The sequence below is a fragment of the Danio rerio genome, chromosome 9 (assembly GCF_049306965.1).
Source record: "Danio rerio strain Tuebingen ecotype United States chromosome 9, GRCz12tu, whole genome shotgun sequence".
Taxonomy (NCBI): Eukaryota; Metazoa; Chordata; class Actinopteri; order Cypriniformes; family Danionidae; genus Danio; species Danio rerio.
In genome coordinates, this window is record NC_133184.1 from 14,720,529 (window position 1) to 14,748,014 (window position 27,486).

General features: G+C 39.4%; 1 long non-coding RNA gene across 1 annotated transcript in view; it reads right to left on the minus strand.

The window, feature by feature from the left end:
• Window positions 1–828: 828 nt before the first annotated feature.
• The window catches only part of LOC141376089 (uncharacterized), a 1,000,182-nt gene continuing 973,524 nt past the window's right edge, over window positions 829–27,486 (minus strand). The window contains exons 2-3 of the long non-coding RNA XR_012385233.1: window positions 5,091–7,220; window positions 829–4,029 (exon numbers count right to left, since the gene is read on the minus strand). This is a non-coding gene — a long non-coding RNA (uncharacterized lncRNA). The remainder of the gene's footprint in view (window positions 4,030–5,090; window positions 7,221–27,486) is intronic.

Below are 27,486 nucleotides of genomic sequence, written 5' to 3' on the forward strand. Positions count from 1 at the left end.
TCTATTCTCCCTTTTTAGATGGCATCAGTCTATGCTGGATCTTTGTAAAGCAGCCTTTGAAACCTGAAATCCTGAAACACTATTGCTAATAGGTGCCCAGATCAAACAAACGGTCACATTTGGCAAACTTTTTTTTTTTCCTGTCAGCAATCTCAAACGACGATCAATCAACCTGTCAGGTTCTTTTGGGTTTTCCGGCAGTCATTACACCATGCACACACACACGCACACAAATGCTGCTGTTCTTTCCCCCTCTCTGGTGATTTGCATTAGCACTCTATTTACAGAACTTAAAGTCGGTCAGCAATTGAAAAAGTATCTATTATGCATTCATTAGCATTGAGGTGCTGCAGAGACATGAAACTTCCTGTATTTACACATTGTCACTAACTTTTTGTAACCAGAATGGCCAAATTATAATGTGAAACATTTTCAACATCTAGGTTACAATGCCCCAGTGTTCCTGAAAATTATTAATATTTATGTATTTTTTCTGCCCAGTTACATTATTCTAGGAGTCAGCTTGATATTGTGATAAATGATGACATCATCTACATCAGTGTTTCTCAACCACGTTTATGGAGGACCACCAGCTCTGCACATTTTCCATATCTCCTTAACCAAACACACCTGATTTAGATAATCAGTTCATCAGCAGAGACTAAAAGACCTGAAATGGATGTGACAAAAAAGACATGCAAAACATGCAGTGCTGGTGGTCCTCCAGGAACATGGTTGAGAAACACTGATCTACACGCATATTAGGCCTGCACAATTAAAGAGCCACTTTTATGGGTTTTTGAAAATGACCTTCAATGCAGTGTGTAACAGCACTAAGTGAATGAAAACATCCAGCTGATGTTTAAATCTGAAAGTGCGTCATGTTTAAAGCTATTGATTCTTTAACAGAATAGTCGACTCAGAGTTAAATTAATGAATCGTGCTGGGTTCAGATGTTTTGCTTGAACCCATTGACGTTGATAGGTACATCCCCAAATATGTAGTATCGGTTCCGGTAAAATGTGAAAACGCTTGTGCTTCAGACACTAGTGGAGTGTGCGTTCACAGCACTGATCATGATGTGATGTGATGAAGATTACTAACAGATGGAGATTTAACTGGGGAATAAACGGTAAAATTTTATTTTTACAGCAATACCACAGTATAGCTAACCTAGTGCTGTGTTTGCTCCTGTCATTTTTCAGATTTTTGATACATTAACCTACCCTGCTTTGCAGGATTCCTTGGTTGTTTACAATTAAAGGAAGGAGCAGCAAAGACTATTATGTATGGGACTTTGTCAGACTTTGACAGGGACTTAGGATACAGTTCATATGAACCAGTTTCTTCTTTCTCCAGATCATAACATGTAAGTGCAATTAAAATTGTTGCCTTGTTCTGTGTAGTTTGCAAAATATGTGTTTAATTTTCTGTTGTAACTCGACGCGTCACAATCACATATCTATTATAGATGCTTGTACTGTGTATCTCAGGTTAAATGTTCATGGAGCTGTTCACACATTGTGTCCAAAACCATGTTGAAAACGCGACGCGTGCTTCTATCTGAACTTGTGATCCTCTGCTGTTTGCCTTTGCTATGGCCACCATCAACTGTTCATAAATGCGCAGCAAGGTCAATTTTCAAAATTGTTAAACTTTTGCCATTAAGTGGATTAATACTGAATGTGTGTCGTTGTTATTACTTTGGGGTTAGGTTTAAGAGTACAGTAATATGCTGGTGTTTAACTGCATTGCTATAGTGCACTCTCACATACTCTCTGGCTGCTATTTCATAGCCGTGTTGGCGTTTCTCACGCTGAACGCAGTCAACCAATCACAGTCTGTGTCATCAGTTCAATCAGTGCAGATAAGCTTTGCACTAAGCAGAGGTTTGGGAACAAATGAATCGCTGAAGGAATCATTGGAGTCATTGGGATATTCATGGGAGTGATTGGGATAATTAGGTAAAAATAAATGCGATAAGACAGTGAAAGTGTGGCTTTGCATACATATCAGTCTGTTGTTGGAGACAACTAAAACCAAAATATGACCTTTTATAATGCAAAATAGGGGCTGTTTAATCAACTTTAAACTAAAATCGTGAACTAAAAAGGTCTGATTTTTAAATCGCAAGAGCTGTGATTATTTTGATTATTACTATACAAGATATTAAAATGATCTAAATAACTGTTACAGCAGAACCCATGAGCCCATATTTCACTGCAGTGGAGATAAAAAGATAGCTGTAATAAACCCATCACTGCTCTGCTTCTCTCTCTGTTGACCTTTGACCTGCTCTCGTGGTTACTTGCTTTATGTTTTAAGTCTTATTTGTTTTATTTCGGCTAGAATAAAAGCATTTTAAAGAACCATTTAAGGTCAAAATTATTGGCCTCTTTAAGCTATTTTTTATAGACTACAGAACAAACCATCATTTAACCTTCTTAGTTAACCTAACATAACCTGGTTAAGCCTTTAAATGTCACTTTAAGCTGTATAGAAGTGTCTTTAAAAATATCTAGTAAAATATTGTTTACTGTCATCATGGCAAAGTTAAATAAATCAGTTATTAGAAAAGTTATTCAAACTATATTGTTCAGAAAAGTGTTGAAAAATTCTGTGCGTTAAACAGAAATTGAGGGAAAAAAATAAACAGGGTGGCTAATAATTCTGACTTCAACTATATTATTGTATTTAGTTTTTTTTTTTAATATTGCAATTAGGTTTTTTTACCGATTGTGCAGCTGTAATGCGTTATTTGTTCACCAGTCAACACTCAACAAATATGAAAGCTGTCACTGAGGTGGTATCTTTTCAAAACTACATATTTTTGCCTAAACGGTCCAAGTTGGTTCTTAAAAAGAATAAAAGTGTACCTATTACTAAGGTTGTGACCACCTAAGTAAAGTTTTAGAACATTAATTTCTGTGAGCAAAGCATGAGTACTTGACAACCTAACCAAAAGTTGCGTGCTGTTGCTCAATGCAGTAAATGGCATTGCCAATGAATCAACCTTCAAATGTGTGTGTAAATATATTTATTGATGAAATCTTGTATTTGTACTGTCTGGGTGTGAGAATAGCACATCATAGGTTTGATTTTACAATTTGACCTGTGTTTCTTCTGAAGAACACATTTATTTTCAAGGCTCAGTTTTCCAGGTCAAGGTTATATTAAAAAAGCAATGCACAGGGAAGGCTAGGTTATATGAGATGTCTTGGAGAAATGTCACGGACTGCTACATAACCATAAGATTAGCCAGACAATCTCTGTTCCCTCTCTTTCCTCAGCGGTAGGCATGAGGCTTATTAAAATGGCGATGAATCTAAGGCTGATTCCTAATACACTTTTTATAATTTGATTGGTGTTGCCATGGTGAACTCTGGACAACCTGGGAGCAATCTTCAAACATAAATTTGCTTTCAGCAATTAAAACTAAACATATTCAAGCAAACAAACACAGACCTATTGAAACACTCTTGCTTCAAGCAACAAAAACACCACATGCTAACACTCCCCATCTCTTTAATGAACGTCATCGAGGAGGAAGAACGGTGCCAATATTTTTTAAAGGTCTTTTCAATAGTTCCATCTCCTACTGAATGTGATTAGCTGTAATTAGCTTATGCAGATTGCTGTGCGGCTGCATGCAGATGTTTGGATGAGGTTTGGTGCAGCTGAGACTGAGGCGCTGTGTTATTAGATAATAGAATGACCCATCTGGGTCATATTCCTATTGCAACAAGACTTATCATCAAGGCCTAAAATCAGGAGATGATCCTGATGGTGCTCCAGCGTGGGATGATTCTGGATCCATCAGTAAAGAAACTAAACACATTCACCTCCTTGAAGACCTAAATAAAAAACGAGAATGACTGTTTGTTTAGAAATTGCAAGGTTCATTTCGAGGTAGTTTTGGGGTGCTTTTAGATCTGTGGTTGGGTTCATTGTGTCCAGACCAAGGGCAACAAATGATACATTGTTGCATTTTTCTGCCATATTTGGGTGCTTTTCACACCACACTGATTACTTTGGTGCGAACCAATGACTGTAAAAAATATGGACGACGCAACAGCCCTTTTTCCCATTGAACGCCTTGAGGGCAAAACGCCTGCTTGACGGGCACAAACTGTCGCAACAGACTGCTGAAATTGGAGCCAGACATGCGCAGAAGGATTGTCTGATGGAGCCAGAGGAGGAGCCGCGAAAATGAGCAGAGTCGAGCTTCCAATCAAACGCTTTATGTAAAATCAACTACGCCCCCCGAACTTCTCAGCATGCGTTTGCTGTCATATCAACACAAATGGATGTAATAACGTTAACAAATATGAGGGTTTTATATATTCAATCGCGCCAGCTCCAGGCCGCAGCGCATAACTTACTCGCGGCGTCGCGGGCTGATTCCGGCTCGCATGCGGCAGCGCCTGCTCGCTCGGCCGCCGCATCTGGCTCGATTGACTCGGGCTGAAATTGGGTAGTGAGTCCAGGCATCCGGAGTAGGTCCAGCAGAGGTAACATTAGTCAGTCTGAGCTCTAAGAGATAAGTCTCCGGCTGGCGAGAATCTAGCCGGAACTGTGTTTTGCTATCTGGGTGGCTAGGCGTGTATCAGCAAACTAATAAAGCCCGAAAAAAGCCCTGAACTTAGCGAATAAAGTGTTCCACCAGGATCATGTATGTCAGAAACTATAGTTTACTGCTGAACTCATTTTGTCATGGTAAAATAACACAGAAATCGAATAATAACATTTCAGTCTACTTCAGTCTCCTGCCGAAGCTCAGACGCCGCGCTTTGAGAAACTGTCAATCACAGCTGTCAATCACGATGACACGCCCAGCATTAAATTACTGCTAAAAACAAACTGTTTACAAAAATGAAGATCTGCACCTATTTCAGCACAATAACCAGTGCCTTAATCGACCAGAACTATCTTTCGGGACATTTTATTGCAAGTGTAATATTTTTTTTTTATTTGGGCTCAAGTCTCCTTCATTAACATGGAGGAGGCGGGCTTTATGACTTGTACTGCAGCCAGCCCCCAGGGGGCGATCTAACGGCCGAAACCTTCACTCAAACGTAGGCTTGCGGCACACTTGGTGCGAACTAGCTGGAAAGAACCAAATTGTAGTCATGTGACAAACTCCACATCACTCATTAGCTAGATGTTATTGAATGTATTTCCTAAAGTGCTTTTCTAACTGTCAAAATTAACATGCAGAAAATGCCAATGAAACTCCCGCAAGTAAACAAACCGGCAGACACAAAACGTCACTTTTTACTATAGAGCGACAACTGTGCAGACTGATTTTATCCCTGGTCATAGTATACTATATAGTTTGTAGACAACACTTTAGACAAGCTGTACATTTCAAGAATGAAGCACAGCTGTGACTGGAAAGCAATGTTTTAATGCTTGCAAACAGCAAAGGAGCATCACAAGTCACTTCAGGAGGAGGCTTGAATTGATTTTGCTAAGCTGCGACATGGTCATCTTTCAAAAATATTACTAACAATCCATCAGGTAATGTTTTTCCCCTTTCTCTCTCTTACTGTTTAAAATTGTTGGTAAAGTGCTATCAACAAATATTTTTTCTCCACACCCCATAATGCACAGTGCATCAGACTACGGCTGCTGGATTAGTCCAAAAAGGCACAGTACTTTTTGCGGTTTGGTCTGTTATAGTTCGGATCATGTTCTCACCACAAACAAACTGCTCCAGGGTTTTTTTGGCCCACCTTTGGTGCGCACTCGAGTGTGATTGCTACATTCACACCTGCCCACAAATCGCACTAAGAGGGAAAACAAAATCTAGTGCGATTCAACCGAACTAAATAAGGCAGGTGGGAAAAATCCTTTGTAGTCATTGTGTATTATATACTGTACACAAATGAGCAAAAACTGAACAAAAACTTCTCTTAATCAGAATATTTGTTGTTACATTTTCTTTCACATATCATTCTGAGCTAAACTGCTTGTCGTAAGATAAATTATTTTAATAAAAGTAATATGGTTTTCTTGCTTCAAGCATACATCTTATGATTGAATCAAGAGTTTACAGTCACATTTACAGTATTTTGCTTGTCTATTTGTATTATTTTTTAGGATATCTGATGGTAATACATGATAAAAATACTAATTGTGTAATGTGACCTTCTCCAGTGTAATAGGTTGCAGAGATCTGGTATAAAGTGAGGGTGCACTCACACTATGCTATTTGAACCGTGTCCAGGTGTGTTTTCAGGTTCATTTGACAAGCGTGAGTGCTCCGAATCAGGCCTAGGTGGGGTTCAGTTGGCCGGCCCTGGCCTGGTTAGAAGAGGTGTCCTAAAGAGTGATTCGGTTAGGTTTTGGCACAGTACGCTTGTAGTGTGAATGCAAGCATGCCTGAGCTCAAAGCTGAAGATCACTTTTTCATGTCAATTTTAAGGGACTGTTTCAAAAGGATTTATTAATCATTTATTTACACAAATTGTTGTAGTTTATTAAAAATGCAAACCCCTCGCTGCATGTCAGCTGTATCTTCAGCAAACCTCATAATACATGCAGCATGAGGACTTTCATGCTTATTTATAAACGTCAAAAGTTGCGGATCTGTTCGGCAAAATATTTGCCTGCGTGCAGGGCCGGAGCAAGCTGAACTGCCGCTCTAGGCAAAGGATGATCACGCCGCCCTCAACCCCAATGTGATAACGAAAGTGACCGGTTATGAGAATGAAGTGAGGTGTTGCGGACCTCTATTCTGCCGCCCTATGCGCTGATATAACTGAGGACACACGGGTGCTGATGTAGGTGTCGCTGACGCCGTCCTTTCTATTCTGTCGTCAATGCGCGAATATAACTGAGGACGCGGGTGGTGAGGGAGGTGTCGCGGACATAATTGAGGATGCGGGTGGTAAGGAAGTTGTCGCGGACGCCACCCTCTGTATACTGCCACCTTAGGCGGCCGCCTAGGTCGCCTCTATGGACGCGCCGGCCCTGCCTGCGTGTCACTGCATCTCAATAATTAAATTGATTTAACTATAAAGCAATGTTCACTGTGTTGAACGAGAGTGTTTCTCTCCCTGTTAAACTGAACAGTTGCATCATCGATGACATATGCATGCTCAGGTTTGGAAGGCAAAATACAGTGTAAGTGTAGGCCATAAGGGGAAAAGGGAGGGGGAACAATATCGCTTTAGCACTTGTATCGCTAAGGCAACTTTATGTAGTGTAAGTACGCCCTAAGATTGTCTTTCAACCTGCCCTTGGTGTCTGGACAGTTTAGGTTTAGAGTCATCATTGTGCCCTTTTGACCTTTCCCAGCACACAGCTTGAAGCAGTGTTTCTCTGTTATTCCTGGCGAATCAGTGAAGCGGCTCTGATAATGGGCCCACTCGGACTTGTACTGGTCCAAACTAGTCACAGCCAAGTGCATTTTATGGCCTCTACAACTCATCACCTGCGGAGGGTTTACTCAGCAAGCTTTGAAATGAGCTACAGCAAACCATGTGGGTAACGACTACAGCCAACAAGGGTCATTTTGTAAAATGAGAAAAACAGTCCATTTGTATGGGAACTGACCACCACATATGGACGATCAGAGTTGGTGTATATTTGACTGAATTCTCTATTTAGGCATTCAGAAAGATTCATAGTCCTCAGTCTTTTTTGTTCATTGTTGATACTGTTGTGAATACATTGTAACTGATTCATACAATACATAAAACATAACTTAGTAACAATCCAATGGAACCTTTTAACAAGTTAGGATTGTGTTTGAAGGTCAACATAATCTTAAATCATTAAAAGCTTTTATATTTTGATTTTTTTAATGTACATTTATGTGTATGTACATACAAATGTGTTAAAAATCTTTTTTAACACTTTAGTTGAAGTCAGAATTATTTGCACCCAAGTTTTTATAAAAGATTTTTAACACATTTCTAAACATAATAGTTTAAATAACTAATTTCTGATAATTCATTCATTCATTTTCTTGTCAGCTTAGTCCCTTTATTAATCCGGGGTGGCCACAGCGGAATAAACCGCCAACTTATCCAGCAAGTTTTTATGCACCAGATTCCCTTCCAGCCGCAACCCATCTCTGGGAAACATCCACACACATTCACACACACACACACATACACTACGGACAATTTAGCCTACCCAATTCACCTGTATCGCATGTCTTTGGACTGTGGGGGAAACCGGAGAACCCGGAGGACACCCACGCAAAGGCAGGGAGAACATGCAAACTCCACACAGAAACGCCAACTGAGCCGAGGTTCGAACCAGCGACCCAGCAACCTTCTTGCTGTGAGGCGACAGCACTACCTACTGCGCCACTGCCTCGCCATTTCTGATAATTGATTTATTTTATTTTTGCCATGATGACAGTAGATAATATTATCAAGACACTTCTATACAGCTTAAAGTGACATTTAAAGGCTGAACTAGGTAAATTAGGTTAACACACAGGTTAGGGTAATTAGGCAAGTTTTGTGTAACGATGGTTTGTTGTAGACTATCGAAAAAAATTGCTTAAAGGGGCTAATCATTTTGACCATAAAATGTTTCATAAAAAAATTAAAAACTGCTTTTATTCTAGCTGAAATAAAACAAATAAGACTTTCTCCAGAAGAAAAAATATTATCAGACATACAGTGAAAATTTCTTTGCTCTGTTAAACATCAGTTGGAAAATATTTAAATAAGAAACAAAAACGAAAGGGGGTAATAATTCTCAACAGTATGAATTTTATCATGTTTGCATCAAATTACAAAAAAAAGTTAATTACCGCTTATGCAAAGTGTTTCTAACACAAAGTATATGGACAGGACAGTAAATTTAACACATCTGACCTTTTTCTAAGTCTTAATAACACCATCGTGGAGTTTTTCTTTTATGATATCAACAAATGGGATTGTAAAAAAATATATATATATTAGTCTAACTAATTATTAGTTCTGAACGAAATTGTGCACTTTAATTTTGACACCCACAAAAATAGTCACCCAGGGCTTAATTTGTGTCGGAACACGCTGGATTCGGATTCAGCACCTCTGATATCTGATATGGCATCTCATTTTACCAATCCCCCTCCTCAACCGCCTTCTTCTCCTGTTGCTGTTCACTTTCACTTTCTTCCACTTCTCCTCAAAATTTTGTCACTAACATCGATCCACTCAATCGAGCAGAGACCACCTCATTCAGGCAATCTGAGACCAATTGATTTGGCGCAAATCAGAGTGCGATTGCTGGATTCACATATGAGTCGCAGTCAAACTTTTGTGACAAGGCAGTACAACCATTCTGTACACTGGCCCGAGCATCTGACAAGCTGGCCCCGGGTCAACGAGCAGTCCTTATTGTTGAACCCCGCATTTTATTCTGTCTGTTTTTCCTTATTGTGAAGCTCACATTACCTTGGATCCAGTCCATATCTGACTTATTGGGGATCCACCTGGACCTGTACTTTCTCCTCAATTGATGCTCAAATTTGTCAAGCCCTCCAACATTTTATACTGCATTTCTGCCACTTTACATTTGGCTAGGGGAAAACTAGTAACCCTGACTGAGCCTGGTTTCTCCCAAGGCTTGCTAGATGGTGTAGTTTGGGTTCCTTGCCACTGTGGCCTCTGGCTTGCTTGGTTGGGGCTGAAAGAACTGCTCTTTGCTTCGGTTGTTGCCCTTCAGTGGATTGGCTTTCAGCAGTGACAACTGTATTTAACTGAACTAAGTTAAGAATTAAGTTTAATTATACTAGACTTACAGCAGCATTCTACCACTACTCTCCTCCCTTTCTCACATTCCGAAATGTTTCCACAATCTAGAATAAAGTTTTCTTTTTAGTATTACATCTATTTTGAGTTGCATTGACACAACCTAAAATGTAAAAGGGCCATACAAATAAAGACTTGACTGGACATATGTTGCATACTGTTGCATACATAGCGTTTGCAGATCAGTGTTATATTAGATCAACCAATACATCAATATATATATGTATATATATATATATGTAAAAATGTATATAAAACATTTTGTTAAAAGACAGAAACAGCAAAACAATAAAACGATGGCTGCTTTCATTCTCCTTTCCCATAAATTTCTAGACAAAACGAACCATTTCCCCCTCTAGGGTGGCACAGACAGTCTCCATTAGAAAAGCCAACTTTGTCAAGTCGAGTGTGTCTATTCTAGCCCATCCCTGGAAACTCAAATGGGGCAAAGTGATTTGTGTATGTGAGGCTGTGACTGGGCTGAGAGATAAGAGAGACAGCGAGAGAAAGAGCCCTACTCGTCTGCTGACTACAGAGGAGTGAAGTGTCACAGTGCGGCCTGGTTCTCTCAGGACAGGAAATGAGGACGGGAGGGGATCTGAGACATTAACACGCACAGTGCTGATTCACGGCAAATTTCACCGCTGTCTTCCTCCAGTGCTGATAGCGCCACAGAATAAAGCACTTGCCTGGCAGTCTGCAGGGCCCGAGATGGCTGGGTATATGCATTCAGAAAAGTCTGTGCTAGAGAACACAGGGGAAGCAAGCGTCACCTTTTATCTCAGGCATGAAGGCAGAGGTAGAGAAAGTTTAAAATGGTGTTATTCAAATGTATAAGGCTGAAGTCAAACTTTGTTTATCAATTGTGGAAACTGGAAATCTTCAACATGGACAGTGGGACTGTTTTTTTTTTCAGAGATAAATCCAGTGTCTAGGGCCTGAATAACAGCAGAAGACACAGGTGTGATATAATGTCCACTAGACAACATTTTTAAACAGTTCAACCTGACAAAACATACCCAATATAGCACATCGACTTTCTACAGTCTCTGTCGTGGCGATATTTCTGGCTGATGGATTCTAGTGGATAATGTTCCTAATGGTTAAAACTGAGCTGCACAATATAGGAAACTGTTCAATAGAAATCAATTCAAGTTTGTAATGAAGGTTACAATAAAACTGTAATGCTGTATAATATTCATTTATTAATTTTTGTTCGGCTTAGTCCCTTTATTAATCAGGGGTCACCACAGCATAATGAACCCCTAACTTAACAAGCATATGTTTTACGCAGCAGATCCTCTACCAGCTGTAACCCATTACTGGGAAGCACCCATACACACTCTATTACACAAATACACTACAGCCAATTTAGCTAACCCAATTAACCTACAGCACGTCTTTGGACTTGTGGGGGAAAGCTTTTTGCTGTGAGACGATTGTGCTACCCAATGTGCCACCATGTTGCCCTTTATGGTTGGCATCTTTATGGTTTTCTAAAACTCACACAATTCTTCAGAAATCAAGCTATTCATATATGTCCAATCCTAATTCTATTGTTGTACCCCTACCCCTTTCCCTTGGCCCTTGAAATAGAGTGTGAAGGGAAAAGGCTTCAAAATTTACCCCTAAGAAATGGGACACCACTACAATGCCTGCACACGTCATCATATGTCATTGCGATCTTTTGTTTCATATGAGATTGACTACTGCTGTAGTTATTCCAGTTGTGTTATCAAATCACTAAATGCATATATTATGTTATCATAACGACATGTGACAATAAGATTGTAACAGTACTGCGCATTTACACAGTGGCCTTATTCATCTATGTAAACACACAAAAACAACATTAACATTATAGCAGACACTGTAAAAAGCCCATTCCCAGCCACTGGACTATTCTGACAGGGTATTTGAGTGTCATCGAGTGACAGAATGTTGTGGGACTACTATACGGATGTAGTTACTATTATGGATTATAGATAGCAAAATTAAGCGTTTATAATTTTAGCTTTTTTAAAAAGCATCTCAGTAAACACATGAATGTGGTTATGAATGTATTAAGCATGTGCTTGTTTGTTGTAGAAATTTGTAATGTAGACAAAAAATACTAATTTGTGCATCTCCTGACTTCCGCGTGCAGCCATGCTGCTGTTGTAGATGGTGCAGTATATTTTAGGAAATTTTCTTTTCCTTTGGTTTCGAGTGTGGTCCTGAAAAATCAGTTTCAAGGGCTATCTAGTCCTTCCCCTTAGCCCTACACTTTCAAGCTAAAGACAATTGGGACACCACTACTTCTTCATGTGAACGCGCAAAACAAAGAGTAGGGGTAAAGGAAAGGGCTAGGGAACATATACTAAGATAATAATTATATATGTTAATATAAATGTATGTAAAATTTGATCAATTGGATGCTTCCCTGCTGAATTAAAGCATTGATCTTGTTACAGAACAGTGCTGGGTAAATGGTATCGCTTATGTGATATGACTTTACTACATAAATCAATTCTTTCCACTAAAGTTTTGTATTACAATAAATTTGTATAAATATCTAATTTATACAGTTCTCAGCATATATTAGCACACCCCCTTTTGAAAATGAATAGTCTTATGCATTTTTCAGTGAATAAATGCAATCATTTTTTTGTGCATTTGTTTTATTGAACAATTAGATCCATGAAATAAGAGTTTGATCTCATAATGCCTTTAGAAATAAAAAGAAAATGCATTTTAATCCAAAGGATTTATTGCAAAAAAAAAACTACAAAATGTCAACTAAACTTTATGTATATTTTTTACAATTCTCTAGATTTTTCCAGTTTATTCATTTTATTTCATACTTTACCCCAACATATTAATTTGGGTGTACACGTTTTTGCTCTGCTATCTTTCTGGTGTTTTTTTTTTTTTTTTTTTTTAATTAGTTCCAAATTTGGGTTTGGTACTACCACAGACTGCAAACTCCATTGTCTCTACAGACAGAAGGATGCCTGAAAGATGCCCACAAATTTATTGTACTATTATTTAAATTAAATATTGATTTGTGAGGGGTGTCGAGAATATTATATAGTAACATTTAACACATTTTACATCACACTAAAATGAAGCTAAAAGTAATGCAAGAACACATAAAATTAATTAAGGACTGTAAAAAGCTAATTCTAAATCCCTGACATTTTAGAGGATATATAAATATCCCAAAAAAGGACATCTCTAGAAAAAAAGGTTATAGGTGTAGATTTACCTAACATTTAGTTAATGGGGTATATGCACGCAGACTTTTAATTTTAGCCAGCCAGTCTCATCACTTTCAGTGAACTGTCTTTCCATTATAAAAATCTTCACTGCCTGATAAATTTTCAATATAAAGTGGGTCTCAGATTGGACAAGAAGCACTGCATTATATTCCATTTCCCCCGCCATGTCTTTAAAATATGACAGTTTATTTTGCCCCCAGCATTTTCAATGCTTGCCTGCTGTTCCTGACGATGCTAGCGATTACACAATCTTTCATCTCATTTTACGCTAGAACAAATAAATAAATGCTTAAGTCTATTACACTGATTGTATTGTAATTACATTACAACATCAATGCTCTTGAAAATAGTCACATTAAGCTTTCCTTGGAAGTTTATCATTGGCTGAAAAACAGTGCTGTGAATATACCCCATTCAGAAAAGCAGCTTGTGGTGGTATAATGTTGGCAATTATAATTATTTATTTCTACTTAAATTCATAATGAATTACAAAAACAAACTTGAAGTGATATTAATCATCATGAATCAGCAACCATCTGCACAAAACATGCCACGTTGGAACAGCAAGCCTTCGCACTCCGAACTTGAGCACGACTTTGTAAATGAAGAAACTCCAGGGTGTGTGTTCAGACATTACAGATGATGAAGCTATCGCTCATTTGGCTGCTAAAGAATAATTCAGTCTCTCAGTAAAGCGATAAAAGTGAAAGGGCCACTCAGGCAAAGAAAACACACTCAAGAAGGAAATCCAATTGAGAAAATTGGCGAGGAGCGAAAAAAAAATGTCCGAGGTGAGAGTGAAATAATAAACATGACCCCGTCGTTTATTTTTGCTTTAGACTTCAATTAAGTCTAATTGCATTTCTAATGAGGGTGACATTTTTCAGCCCTAATGAGACTCTGAGAGGTGACGGCCCAGCGCCTCGAGAACTCTCAGTGTGTTTGCTGTTGGAAACCTCATATATCTCTAGTTTCTAAAGGGACTGTGTTGCTCTCTCGCTCTCTCTAAAAGATGTTTGTTTAAAATTCCAATCCTGGAATGTTTCAAGGGCATTAGGGATGGCTTGTAGAGTAACCAAACACTCAGCAACATGGATCAGCCGTCTACGCATTGGTAAAAAGAGAGAGCGAGATTTCCGACATTCTTTAGACTGTGTGAAATAGAGCAAACCGGTGAACGAAGCCGGCATTAGGAGCTAAACTGCTCATAAACGAGGAACCTGAGATGCTGAAATGCAATCTGCAGCCAGGTGATAATCATTTCTCACAGCTCAGGCGTAATTACTCACATCACAGAAGGGCCATGCGATCCAGTCCTCTGAGGAACGCCACACGGGCATTATAACAGAAACATAAGAAACCCAAACCCTGGCTATGGGCTGCTTGGGAGACATACTGAACAGTGAGACATTGCACAGTTCATTCATGACTGGAGAGGAGACAGACGTCTCAGTGTAAGTAAACTTCTGACAGAGATAATCAGACAAATGACAAATGAGTTATAGTTTCTATGCACAATAAAAAAAATAGCGAAAAATGTTTCTCGCTTGTTCGATAGAGTGTTGAAACTTGACCACCAAATTTGACATTATTTAGAGATTTTCTATAGCAAAAAAATAAGTATAAATGAATGTTTTTTTTGTGTTTTGTGTTGGTGCTGATTGGGTTACTGGACATTTGGGCATTTACTGGGTGTGTAAGAAGGCATTCACACAAAATTTAGACGTTTGCACGACAACTTTTTCAACTAAACACCTACAATTTTATGTAAACTTACATATATGTTTTAACATTTTGGGTTCCAAAGGCAAAAAGAGCAAATTTACAAACTAGTATTGTGTTCTATTCTATTATAAACAATTAATCTGTATTTATTTAGTGCATTTATCATGTATGGCTATACACTCAAAGGACTTCACAATCATGAGGGTCATGAGGGGGGTCTTTCCACACCACCATCAAAGTGCAGCATCCACTTGGAACAACAGCAGTTTGCAAGAGTTGGCAAAGGTTTGAGATTAAGATTGTACCATGTAAACAGAGATTTTTGATTTATTTTGATCCAATTAAGGTCATAATAGAACTAAACAGAAATCGGATTAAGACATGTGGAGTATGCCGATTTTAGTTGCATTATTGAAGTGCAGTACAGACATTTATACACCTTAATTAAACTCTTACCATCGTGTAGGATTTCTGCTGTGCAGACACCCACATCACAAAATGCTCCCCCACCCATTCCATTAAAACAATTCCATTAAAACGACAATGAAATGTTTCTGAATTAAAGTGAAATTGCCAAAGTGCAATTAAAGTCGACCAATCAAAAATTAAACACCCAAAATTACATAAAACTCTAGAGGAAACGTGGTGACGCAATGATGTTAATCGAATTACTTGCTATAACATGTAAAATGGGATCATGAAAGAAACATTCAAAGAGCAACTAATGTAAACACCTTAATCATGTTATTGTCTTATTCAGATTAAGGAAAATAATTTGATTACTGATGTCCATGTAAACATAGTCACTGTATGCTCACCACTTTGACATACACTTGACAAAAACAGCAATGTAACAACTATATATGGCCTGTTAATGCACATTTTGAAGTACTGCATGTGAATCGAATGATGTAAATGTCCAATTTTAAATATAAAATCCCTTAATTGGCAAAACTCAATCACTTCAGGTGGCCTTTTGCAAAAAAAAAAAAAGTTATTGTGAATAGTGGGAGATGGCAATCAATCTGTTCTCTCCATTATGCTTGTTTACTATTGGTTACTAAGTTTCCAATACTACAGACAGCCACTCTAAAACTTGATGGATATGTAAAAGCCACCTTAAGGTGTGTGGGAATGCAAAGAAATATAAATATATGTTGGTATTACGGCTGCATGACACCGTAAATACGATAAATATTGCAATATTATTATAATTTCAAGATAATTTGAATTTGAATTTGAAAAGAATTTATAATTTTAGATTGATTGGGATAAGTCTGTAGGGGAGTGCTTAGTATATAATAAACGATCTACAAGCACAGATAAATTTAAGAAAGAAAAATATAACAGTGTTTAATATACAGTTTTTTATTGTATTCCAAGGAGTCGAACTGTAGTCATGTATACAGTAATTGAATAATCAAATGTAAAATTATACTGCATAGTCTTTGTTTTATAAACAATTCAATAAAATTAATCGTTATTAATTTGTCAAGTTACAAATGGTACAACTTTTTATGCCTAAATGCTTTTACATCCCTCACACAGTCTCAGGCCTCAAAAAAAACACCTGAAATATTATAATCCAGACTCAACATTGCGAATACTCGCAATCCTCTTGTTAAGTGGTGACGTATGTAATACTGTTTCCATCTGCCACTCATTTGAGTTGAGAAATCATTCGTTTATGCTCACTTTTTAGTCATATCACACATTAAAGTTAATTTTATATAAAGCCATATTGTACACAACAATCTCTGGGCTTGCTGCATCATAAATACTAAAATTTTAACAATTTATAAAAAAAATTACTTTCTGTAACTTTCTGGCCATTGGATATTAGGCATGGACATGTATATTGCGATTGTGATTTTCGAAACTATTAAATCGCTTTGTAAACGTCTATAATTACCATTTTACGAGTCTCCCCAATCAGTTTAATAGAGCACTTCGCTTGATGTCACACTTAACAAGCGGATGTGATTATTAACTATTAACATTGCGATATCGATGCTAAAGTGATATATTGAGCTGCTCTAACTGGTACATATACACATCCAGTGTATGTTTTGCACTCTGGCTTGCAGAAAGTCTGTTAGATTTGCATGTGAATTTTTGCCATCTGTGAGGACTTGTGCAAATGATATGATTGCTTAAAAAAGGTGTCAAATGCATTTATGGTCAAAGGCTTGCATGTTAAATTGGGCATGAATTGGAGCAAAGCAATTAAAAGTCTCAAGGGTCTCGAGCACAGTTTTACCTTGACAGATTGTCTCAAAAACAGAGCACGAAAACCTGAACAAACAACAAGATCAGTTTAGTGCATTTTAAATAGAAAAAACTATTCGAAAGCAGGACTCTGGAATGGAAAAACATGTTTTGTGTTAACCTGTGTGCTGTTGACATGAAAAATCATGAACATTATGCACCTTTAAAAGTCATAAGCAGCTCCAAAATGAATCTATCATGCTGTCTGAGCTTTTGGCTTGACTAGGGAAAAAAGTGCTTTAAAAGCTTTCTGACTGACTAAACTAAGAGGCTTAATCATTTTTTTACAGTATCAAATCAAATTCACCATTTACAGAAGCCAATGCTGTCACAAAGATCAGTGTGATATTTCAGGCAAGTTATTTGTTCAGAATAAAAGTTATTCATTTGTTCAGAATAAAATATTTATAATTGGTCTTCAACACATTCTTCTACAAAAAAAGTTATACCATTTTAAGATATATAATAATTTGGGTTGCCGAATTTCCATTTAAAAATAAATATCCTGACTTTTTGACATCTCTTCTGCATATCTTAGGACACAGTGATTGTCCTTTCTCAGGAGAAAAATCCGAAAAGCAGGAGAATTAAGCCTAAATCCCCCACTTCCCCTCCATTTAATCTCATTATTGTCTAGGAGAACCAGCAGATATAAAATAGATCTATTCTAGTTTTGTGATTGACTTTAAGAACAATCTCCTGACTGCAGATTTATTTATGAATGACAGGCAAGCGCTTTTAAACAGAAACGTGATCAGAAATTTTTACTCCCAAGTTCAGCAAACTTCTCTGCAAGTTACATTACTGCGACATATGGGCCCTCTCTGGGGATCCCGGATAAACTGTGCTGCGATGCATCCTACTCAGACCTGCTAACTGAAACATACATGTTAACAGCAGGGGAGATGTGTGGCGTAAGTATGAAAGAGTGAGCAGGAGGGAAAGGAACGCCAGCAAGTCTAAGCGCTGCGGTGCTAGGTGTCAAGTTGTTTACATTCCCTCGGACACGGTTCTGCATGTTCTCACCACTTATCTCTCCGAGTCAACAAGAAGACAGAGCGGTCCCGCAGTGTTTTACTTCAACTGTCCAATTGTTTAAAATGACCATTTTACATCTCTGAGCGTGTAAATTAATCTCCCTGAAAGATCTTTTGAGAGATGAGCTTAAAATACATTTTGCTAAATGCCCATTATAGCCAAAATCCACTAATGCGTTTATGAATCCAAAAGGTGCTAGTTTCTCAAATATTTGTGTCTGCAAACAATTTTTAGCTTAAATTCACTGCCATAAACAGCAATGGCCCGTTTCCACTGAGTGTATGATATGGTTTGGTATTGCTTTTATGGCTGTTTCCGCTGTCAAAAGGTTCCCCAAAACAAATCATACCATACCATTTTTTGGGTACCCTTTCGGAAGGGTACATAGCACAACAAAAGAGTACCAAAGGCAGAGCAAGACGCGCAGCCCAAACGTTATTGGCTTATAGAGAAACATCACCAGCTCATACAGAGGCATGAAAATGAAAAATATTTTTAAAAACACAGCTTATCTAGCAGAGATTACACCATAAAATATTTACATATAATAACAAGCCATGGTCGACCCAAGCTTAAACAAACCTTGTCATCATCTTGATGAGCAGCCACAAAGCCAAATAGAGCAGAATCTACCTTGTGCTCTGTGGTTATTTTAAAAGGCCGTCTATAGCCCGAACGGTTTTGCTTTCTCACATGAATGAGTCACACGTCTACATTTGAAATAACAAACTTCTTGAGCTGATGATAATAATGTGTGCGTGATTTTTGAAGTGCTTCTGACATCCAACCCTTTCAGAAATGGACAAACGTGAGAATGACGCGTGAAAAACAAAGAGAAGCCGGAAAAAACAAAGGAGCAAATAATTCTTTCAGCAACCTAAAACATGAACAAACTGTCATGTTTAACTTTTATCATCACCTTCTGGAGTATAATGAACACAGAATAAAGGAATTACTCTCTAACAGAGGTTACCTGTGCTGTTAAAGATTAAAGATACAGATGAGAGGTTTGCACTGACTGTGGGCTACATGTTGCATGTTGTTTTTGAACCCAAATAAGAACTAAATGTATGCTGTGTGTAGCTTTTCTGTAATCGATAACATATCGGAGACTGTAGGCTGTATGTGTTCATATACTTTATCTTGCATTTATTTATTTATTTTATATAATTGCAGACGTTACAGTAGGCTATTTTACATAATTCATTAATCTGCTGTTATAATCACATTATGTTCATAGAAAGGTTAGTAATGAACATTTATACACAATTAGTTATGTGTATAAACCATCTGTTTTGTGAGAAGTGCTTAATTCTCAAATGATATGTGAATGACCCATACAGATTTACTGTAGACATTTCCTCGACCAAGAATGACATTGACTGAAACTTTCTGTACCTTTTTGGCAGTAAAAACGCAAGCCTGATAATGGCGACCCATACCGTACCGTACTGTACCACTCACGCCACAAATGGATATCGGAATACAATAATGACCTGTCTGTTTAGTTTTGCTGAAAGGAATGCCTTTCTATATGCCAAGATATAAACAATTTTAGATTGAGCCAGTTGGGTGTTTACATTAGTGGGAATGAATTATACTGTGCTGAACAAACACCATAAAAAGTTTGGGAGATGTTTAGCATTGTGTATGTGTTAAACACATGCAGTGTTCACACTGCTGTTCTCAGCTCATCAGACACACTAAAACTTCATTCAGCCTCAATTATTTTGTATTCCCATTTTCCGCAGAGTGTTCCAACATGAGCTCATCGCACCACTTCCAATGAGGACTAGAGAGGGCCAGTATTCCTGGACCTCACAGCCGCCAACAGGCCGGAGAGATGTGACCCACGTTGCTGTGTGGGAGGTTTCCATAGCAACTGGCAATTGGCGTCAATGATATTCCTAAGGACACCCCGCTAGAAAGCCCCAAACCCCGCTCTGGAAGTGTATCTGTGCGCATTTCAACCGGAGAGGATTTGAATTTACACCCTGTTAACAAGTAGGATAAGACTCTCCAACAGAGCGGATTAATGTGGCGAGTGCGTGAGAGTGGCAGAGACTTGTGCCGTCTGGCTCCCGCACGGCAACATGCCGTCAACGGCATTCGTTACCACAGTGACTCCATCTTCTGCTCTCGCAATGGTTTGGAGTGCACCAAAACGGTGGAAGGCATTTCCCCCATTTATTTATGCATTTAAATATTTATTTATCCCGTTATCACGAGGAACCACAAAACAACACATGTTGGTAATCTGGGCTGTAAATTATGTGCGGTGGAAAATCCCTTTTCTGCATTTTCTCACCCAAATAGCTGTGTGAAGAACGTAAGCGATCTTCCAGTGGCGTAAATTGCGGGTTCTCTGAGGGTTGCTCAAGAGCTCTGTATCTGTGAGGAGCAGATCTAAATGGCTTTGCCTTTTCAAATCACTCCGCTTGGACACTTCAGTGGTTTTGGATTAGACTTCAACTTCCCTAATGCAAAACCATTTAAATGCTAGCACATGCCGACGCAGACTATTTACACCGTCACTGGCAGCTGAAGAAATTCCAAGCACTTTTTTTTTCTTTCAAAAGAAAATTTTCTCTTTGGAAATGAATGCCTTTTTGACAGTAATTGTGAGATCCAAGTACAGGAGTATGCAGACAGAACGCTCCCTAGACAGCAGTAACATGGTGCAAAAACAAAGCAATTAGCTGTAGGCTCCAGTTGGCGTAGCATTGCTCTAGTTGCACCGTTATGCAGAATGAAGCATATAAGATTCTGGCTGTATTATCTTCACAGCTCAAAATGCAGATAAGATCTTTGTCCTGTTTGGCATGGTTTTAAGAGGCAGAAGTTTCCACACTCAAAAACTAGCTTTGAGGCTATCCATATTCTCATGTTCTGTAGTTCTCATTTAAAATCTCTTAATAACAAAACAAAACATTCATTGAAATGATATATCAATAAGCTTTGTTTCCAATAATGGTGTCGTAAAGTACTGTTGACGGAAATGGGGTTTTAAAATAAAGCATAAACAGAAATGGATTTTTAGGAAAGTGCCTTTTAATATTTACAGTTTTAATCAAACTGTGAGAGTTTTGATAATTGGTTTCAGCAAACAATGGCCATTCACACCAAGAACGATGACTATTTTTGTTATTCATGTACTTTTAAACTATTTTTCTAGTACTATGAATTCAGCATACTATTCTTTTGGAGTGCTAACTAGGGTTGCACGATACTGGAATTCGATACCATTCGCTAACATTTCAGCACATTCTTAAACAGCGCCTATTTGCCATGTGTTCAGCGTGCTCAACAGAAATAACTGTGGGCGTGAAGGTCATCAGTTCACCAAACTCATCGCTGTTTACTGAGTGTAACCACAAATACAAGTATACTGGAGCATTTAAAACCGGGATTCATCAGCGCATCACTCGTATGTTAGCTTATAGACAAACTAGCTGATCGACGTGACTTTGTAACACTCCAGTGTCCCTGTATCTGTGGTTACACTCAGTAAACAGAATAATTTTAAATCTTCTTTTGTGTTCAACAGAAAACAGAAATAAATGATTGGAACAAATAATTGATGGCATTTATGGGTAAACTAACCGTTCAACAGTACAAACTATAGCATTATATGGACAAAACAGTTCTTTCTATTTTTGTGACAAGGATTTTTGAGGTCATGCAGCAGACACTTTAATATATCAAACTGCTAATCAAATCATTTACCAGGGTCTTCATGACTGTTTCCAGCACATTGTGTCCTTAATTAATTGAGGAAGTCATCTTTTCAACATTTAAAGTCTTTGAGGAAGGGCTTATCTTAGTCACTTTGCAAAGAGCAAAAAAACAGTAACACCCCTCAAAACACAAAAACAGGAAAATGGAGGGATTGGCGGTCCAACAATCAGGAGGAGAAAGAATGAGGTGAAGAAAAGTGTGAACTAAGTGATTGAGTGAATGAATCAGGCGAGAACAAACCAGATGAGATCAGGCTTGATTTCTGAATACAGGTCAATTTGTTCGTGTTTTTTTGCATTTTGAGTGAACGAAGAAACTTGCCTCTTTGACTCTTTCGCAATCAGCTCGCAAACTCTCTCCAAAATAACATCAGCCTTGATGAAAAGTGCGAGACATGATGACAACATGCTTGGTTTAGTTGCAAGTAGTCACACAGTCGTCACACTTCTTCCTCTGAATTAAAGATATACTTCAAAATCACGGACTGCTCACTCACCATTTAAATGAGTTTGTTGTTTGCTAAACGCTGTGTCCTGGGTTTTTTTCCGCAGGCCCAGGCATGACCCTGGGGACGCTTTAGATGAACCTGTATCATAAGACCCCTGGCAGTAAGCCTGACCACAGGAAGTAAAAAGCGCAACAGCCTTTAGCCACTCTTGGAATGTGGGCCAACCACAAGAGACAAAGGGAATATTGTATTCCTGAAAGGCCTAATAGAGAGGGGAAACCAAACTATGCCAGAAATCTCTCTTTCCCAAGCTTTAATTTGTTCTTGCTTTCTGGCCGTTCCTCTGCTCTCTGCACAATATGTTTGGGTCAAGAGTGGGTATGGTGGGGAACCTCAGCCAGAAGGGAAACAGCTGCTCCGGTGTTTGCAAGCACCATTAGACTGATACGAGGACAGGAAATGGAATTTAAACCGGCCAGATGCAACTGTGCTTTAATACGCCCGAGCCATGCATCTTAATACTCTGCCTGTGACCTTCATGGTGAACAGATTTTCAGGGATGCGGTATCAGTGATACTGTACCGGTTTACACTGCTGTGAGCTCTACTGTGGCATCGACTCGCTATCAGGATAGTGGTGTGACTGTGTCCTTCGTATCTGCAGGACTGGGTTTAATTCCAGAGGATATGGGGCACTAAGAAAGAGAAAATGTGGTTAACATTTATGATTTAAAATGACTATTTTAAAATAATAATGATAACTAGAATTGTACATTTCCTAAAGGAAATGTGAATGGGGTTTGCGTGGCAAATCGATGGGGGAAAATGCATCACCGTATTGGCCAAAAAGCAACAACATGCTAATCAAGGTTCTAGCATCATGCTAATATGATTAGCATGTAGGTAGCATGATACTAATAGTGTTAGCATCATGCTAGCAACAAGCTAATCGAGTTGCTAGCATCATACTAACATGATTAGCATGTAGCTAGCATGATGCTAATCGTGTTAGCGTCATGCTAACAACATGCTAATCGAGTTGTTAGCATCATGCTAAAATGATTAGCATGTAGCTAGCATGGTGCTAATCGTGTTAGCATCATGCTAGCAACATGCTAATCGAGTTGCTAGCATCAAGCTAACATGATTAGCATGTAGCTAGCATCATGCTAATCGTGTTAGCATCATGCTAGCAACATGCTAATCGAGTTGCTAGCATCATGCTAGCAACAGTGCTAGGGTGCCCTGAGTGGTTGCTAGGTGGTTGCTAAGCGGTTGCTAAGGTGTCCTAAGTGGTTGCTAGGTGGTTGCTAAGGTGTTGCTAGGCGGTTGCTAAGATGTCCTAAGTGGCTGCTAGGTGGTTCCTAAGGCGTTGCTAGGCGGTTGCTAGGGTGTTCTGAGTGGTTGCTAGGTGGTTGCTAAGGTGTTGCTAGGCGGTTGCTAGGGTGTTCTGAGTGGTTGCTAGGTGGTTACTAAGGTGTTGCTAGGCGGTTGCTAGGGTGTTCTGAGTGGTTGCTAAGGTGTTGCTAGGCGGTTGCTAGGGTGTCCTGAGTGGTTGCTAGGTGGTTGCTAGGGTGTTCTGAGTGGTTGCTAGGTGGTTGCTAAGGTGTTGCTAGGCGGTTGCTAAGGTGTCCTAAGAGGTTGCTAGGTGGTTGCTAAGGTGTTGCTAGGTGGTTGCTAGGGTATTCTAAGTGGTTGCTAAGGCGTTGCTAGGCGGTTGCTAGGGTGTCCTAAGTGGTTGCTAGGTGGTTGCTAAGGTGTTGCTAGGCGGTTGCTAGGGTGTCCTGAGTGGTTGCTAGGTGGTTGCTAAGGTGTTCTGAGTGGTTGCTAGGGTATTCTGAGTGGTTGCTAAGGCGTTGCTAGGCGGTTGCTATGGTGTCCTGAGTGGTCGCTAGGCCCTTACTAAGGTGTTACTAGGCGGTTGCTAGGTGGTTGCTAGGCGGTTGCTAGGGTAATTTGGGTGGTTGCTAGGCAGTTGTTAGGGTACCCTGGGTGGTTACTAGGCAAGCCTCACATACATGCCTGATGAAATATTTATAGTTAGTAAGCATTTCTAGCAAGTTACAGTACTTGGCTAGTCAATATTAGCATGTAGCTAGTCACTGCTAGCATGCGTAGCATATAGGAAGTTCCGTTTGCTAGCATAAGTCAAACGAGCCAATCCCCAAGTCTCTACGATGTTCCGATGCTGAGATATAGCTGTTGATGAACGGTTGCTAGGGTACTCTGTTTTGTTGCTATGGGCGAGGTTACAAAGTGAACTTGAATGTGGTTGGCTGTCTAAGTCAAATGAACCAACCCCCATGTCTCTATGACAATGCTATGCAAAGATATGCATCTAGGCCAGTTATAATGGCAGTCTATGGGACCAGTTTGGGGGCGTGGCTTGTGAGCTTCATTATCATATTGAGATGCTCATTGGTTGTCTGAGTCAGATGAGCCAACCCCCAAGCCAATAGGACACTGCTATGCAAAGATATGCATCCAGCCCTATTATAATAGAAGTCAATGGGATCAGTTTGGGGGCGTGGCTTGTGAGCTTCATTATCATATTGAGATGCTCATTGGTTGTCTTAGTCAGATGAGCCAACCCCCAAGACAATAGGACACTGCTAAGCAAAGATATGCATGTAGACCAGTTACAATGGCAGTCTATGGGAGCAGTTTGGGGGCGTGGCTTGTGAGCTTCATTATCATATTGAAAAGCTCATTGGTTGTCTGAGTCCAATGAGCCAACCCCTAAGTCTATAGGACACTGTTATGCAAAGATATGCATGTAGACCAGTTAAAATGGCAGTGAATGGAACACTTATTAAGGGTATTTAAATGGATTTGGGGGCGTGGCTTAAGAGCTTCATTATGATATTGAAAAGCTGATTGGTTGTCTGAGTCAAATAAGCCTTCCCCCAAGTCTATATGACACTGCTATGAAAAGATATGCATCTAGCCCTATTATAATAGAAGTCTATGGGACCAATTTGGGGGCGTGGCTTGTGAGCTTCATTATCATATAGTGATGCTGATTGGTTGCCTGAGTCAAATGAGCCCACCCCCATTTCTCTATGACACTCCTATGTAATGTTATTGATGTGTGACATTTTTAATGGAAGTCAATGGGATGTGCAATGGGACGTCCCACCCCATGTTAAGTCAATGGGGCAGTTATTAAGGGTCTTTAAATGGTTTGGGGGGGGCGTGGCTTGTGAGCTTCAAAATCATATTGAGATGCTGATTGGTTGCCTCAGTCAAATAAGCCAACCCCTAAGTCTATGACACTGCTATGTAATGTGATTGACATGTGAGTCAAGAAATGAATGGGAGTCAATGGGCAATGTAAAGTCAATGGGGACCCCTTTGGGACGTCCTAGCACCCCAGGGGTACAACTTATACCCCTTTTCGGGGTATGTTCTCATGTAGGCTGCAACCCCCTACAGATGTTGCGAATCCCATATTTCTACGAATTTCACACTTGGCGCTATAACGCCTCAAAGGTCGACCCATTTCGCGGGGGCGTTAGTGCTGTTCTAGAAAAATGAATGGGAGTCAATGGGGCCAATGTTAGTCAATGGGAGCACTTTGGGACGTCCTAGAGCCCCAGGGGTACAACTTATACCCCCTTGCGGGGTATGTTCTCACTTAGGCTGCAACCCCCTACAGATGATGTGAATCCCATATTTCTATGAATTTCACACTTGGCGCTATAATCTGTCAAAGTTGGGCGTAATGTTGAGTCAATGCGTTTTGGGGGGTGGTTTTGGGGCCCCTGCGGGGCCCTAAAACCACCCACCCCTTATAAAAGTCATAGCACACCATTCCCGATAAAGCCGCACGATTTGAGCCCACTTTCAAGGGTCTGGGACGAAAGCTGCGGGACTAGTTACGCGCCGAAAAAGTGTACGGAAGAAGAAGAAGAAGAAGAAGAAGAAGAAGGAAGAAGAATAATAAACCAGGCACAATAGTAAGAATGGACTTTGCCTAAGGCAAACCCCATTAATAATTACAAAAAGTCAACACTTTAACTTGAAAATACTGACAGATCTCTGTGCCTCTAACTGGCATTTGAGAACGATGGGTGGGAAGAACCAGCTCATTTTCATTAAAGGCCCAGACAACAAAAGCAGCTACAATGGCCTAGCAGCTCAAATTTCCCAAAGTTAAAAAGGTATAATAAATAATCTGATGGGTATTTTGAGCTGAAACTTAACTGACACATTGTGGGAACACAAAAGACTTATCTTAAATCTTGAAAAAGGATAAAATAAGTGCCCTTTAAAGGGCCATGAAACCCCCTCGTTTCAGCAGGGTGTTTTCACACCTCTACTTTGTAAAAAGCCAGAAAAGTGGGCGTGTCCAGCTCTGTTTAGGGGGGAGTGTCGGAGGAGCAAAAGAGGAAGTGTCTATTTAGCGCTGAGTTTCAGAGTCAAAACACACACACACACACACACACACACACAGGGGAGAAAGTGACTATAGCCCCTTTCACACATACAGACCTTTCCGGAAAATTGCCGGCAATTTTCCGGAAAGGTTGTATGTGTGAACAGGTCCTTTTTGAAAATACCGGTAAATTCGTTCTGGCTATTTTCCGGAAAGAGAAGTTGTAACATTACCGGCAATTTGCCGGAATGCTGCGCTGTGTGAATGCAGAAGGAAGATTCCCGTAATAAGCGCGTGCACGTCTAGAACGTGCTGACGTGAGACGTCTGCTTTAGCCAATCACAACAGTCAGACGCATTTACGTCCGCGCGGTTTGTGAGGATAAAAGCCTTTGAATATTTTTCCAGACACATTTAGCTGCTAGAAGTTAGTCAGATCACGTTTATATGTTCTTCTTAATGCCAACTGTGTAAATAATCATCGATGAGATGCTTATGATAAGCCGTTGTTTGTTTACGTTCGTGTGCCTGTGAAACAGCCTGTGAGCGCCAGCACACGCACATATTATGAACATCTAGACATGCGAAAGTGATCCTGAGAAAGTTGTTCACAATATTGATCATCCACAGAGTTTGTAATTTAGTCAAATGTTTACAAATACAAGCGCAGCCGTTTAAAGCTCACTTGTGGTGAATGATGTCAGAATTTACCGGTATTTTGGAATGGATGTGTGAATGCTCTTTTTTGGAATATTTCCGTAACGTCCTCGCCTGTGTGAACAGCACTTTTTTCAATATACCGGTAAAGTCTTTCCGGAAATTTTCCGGATATTTACCGTTATCACTGTGTGAAAGGGGCTTATGTTTACATG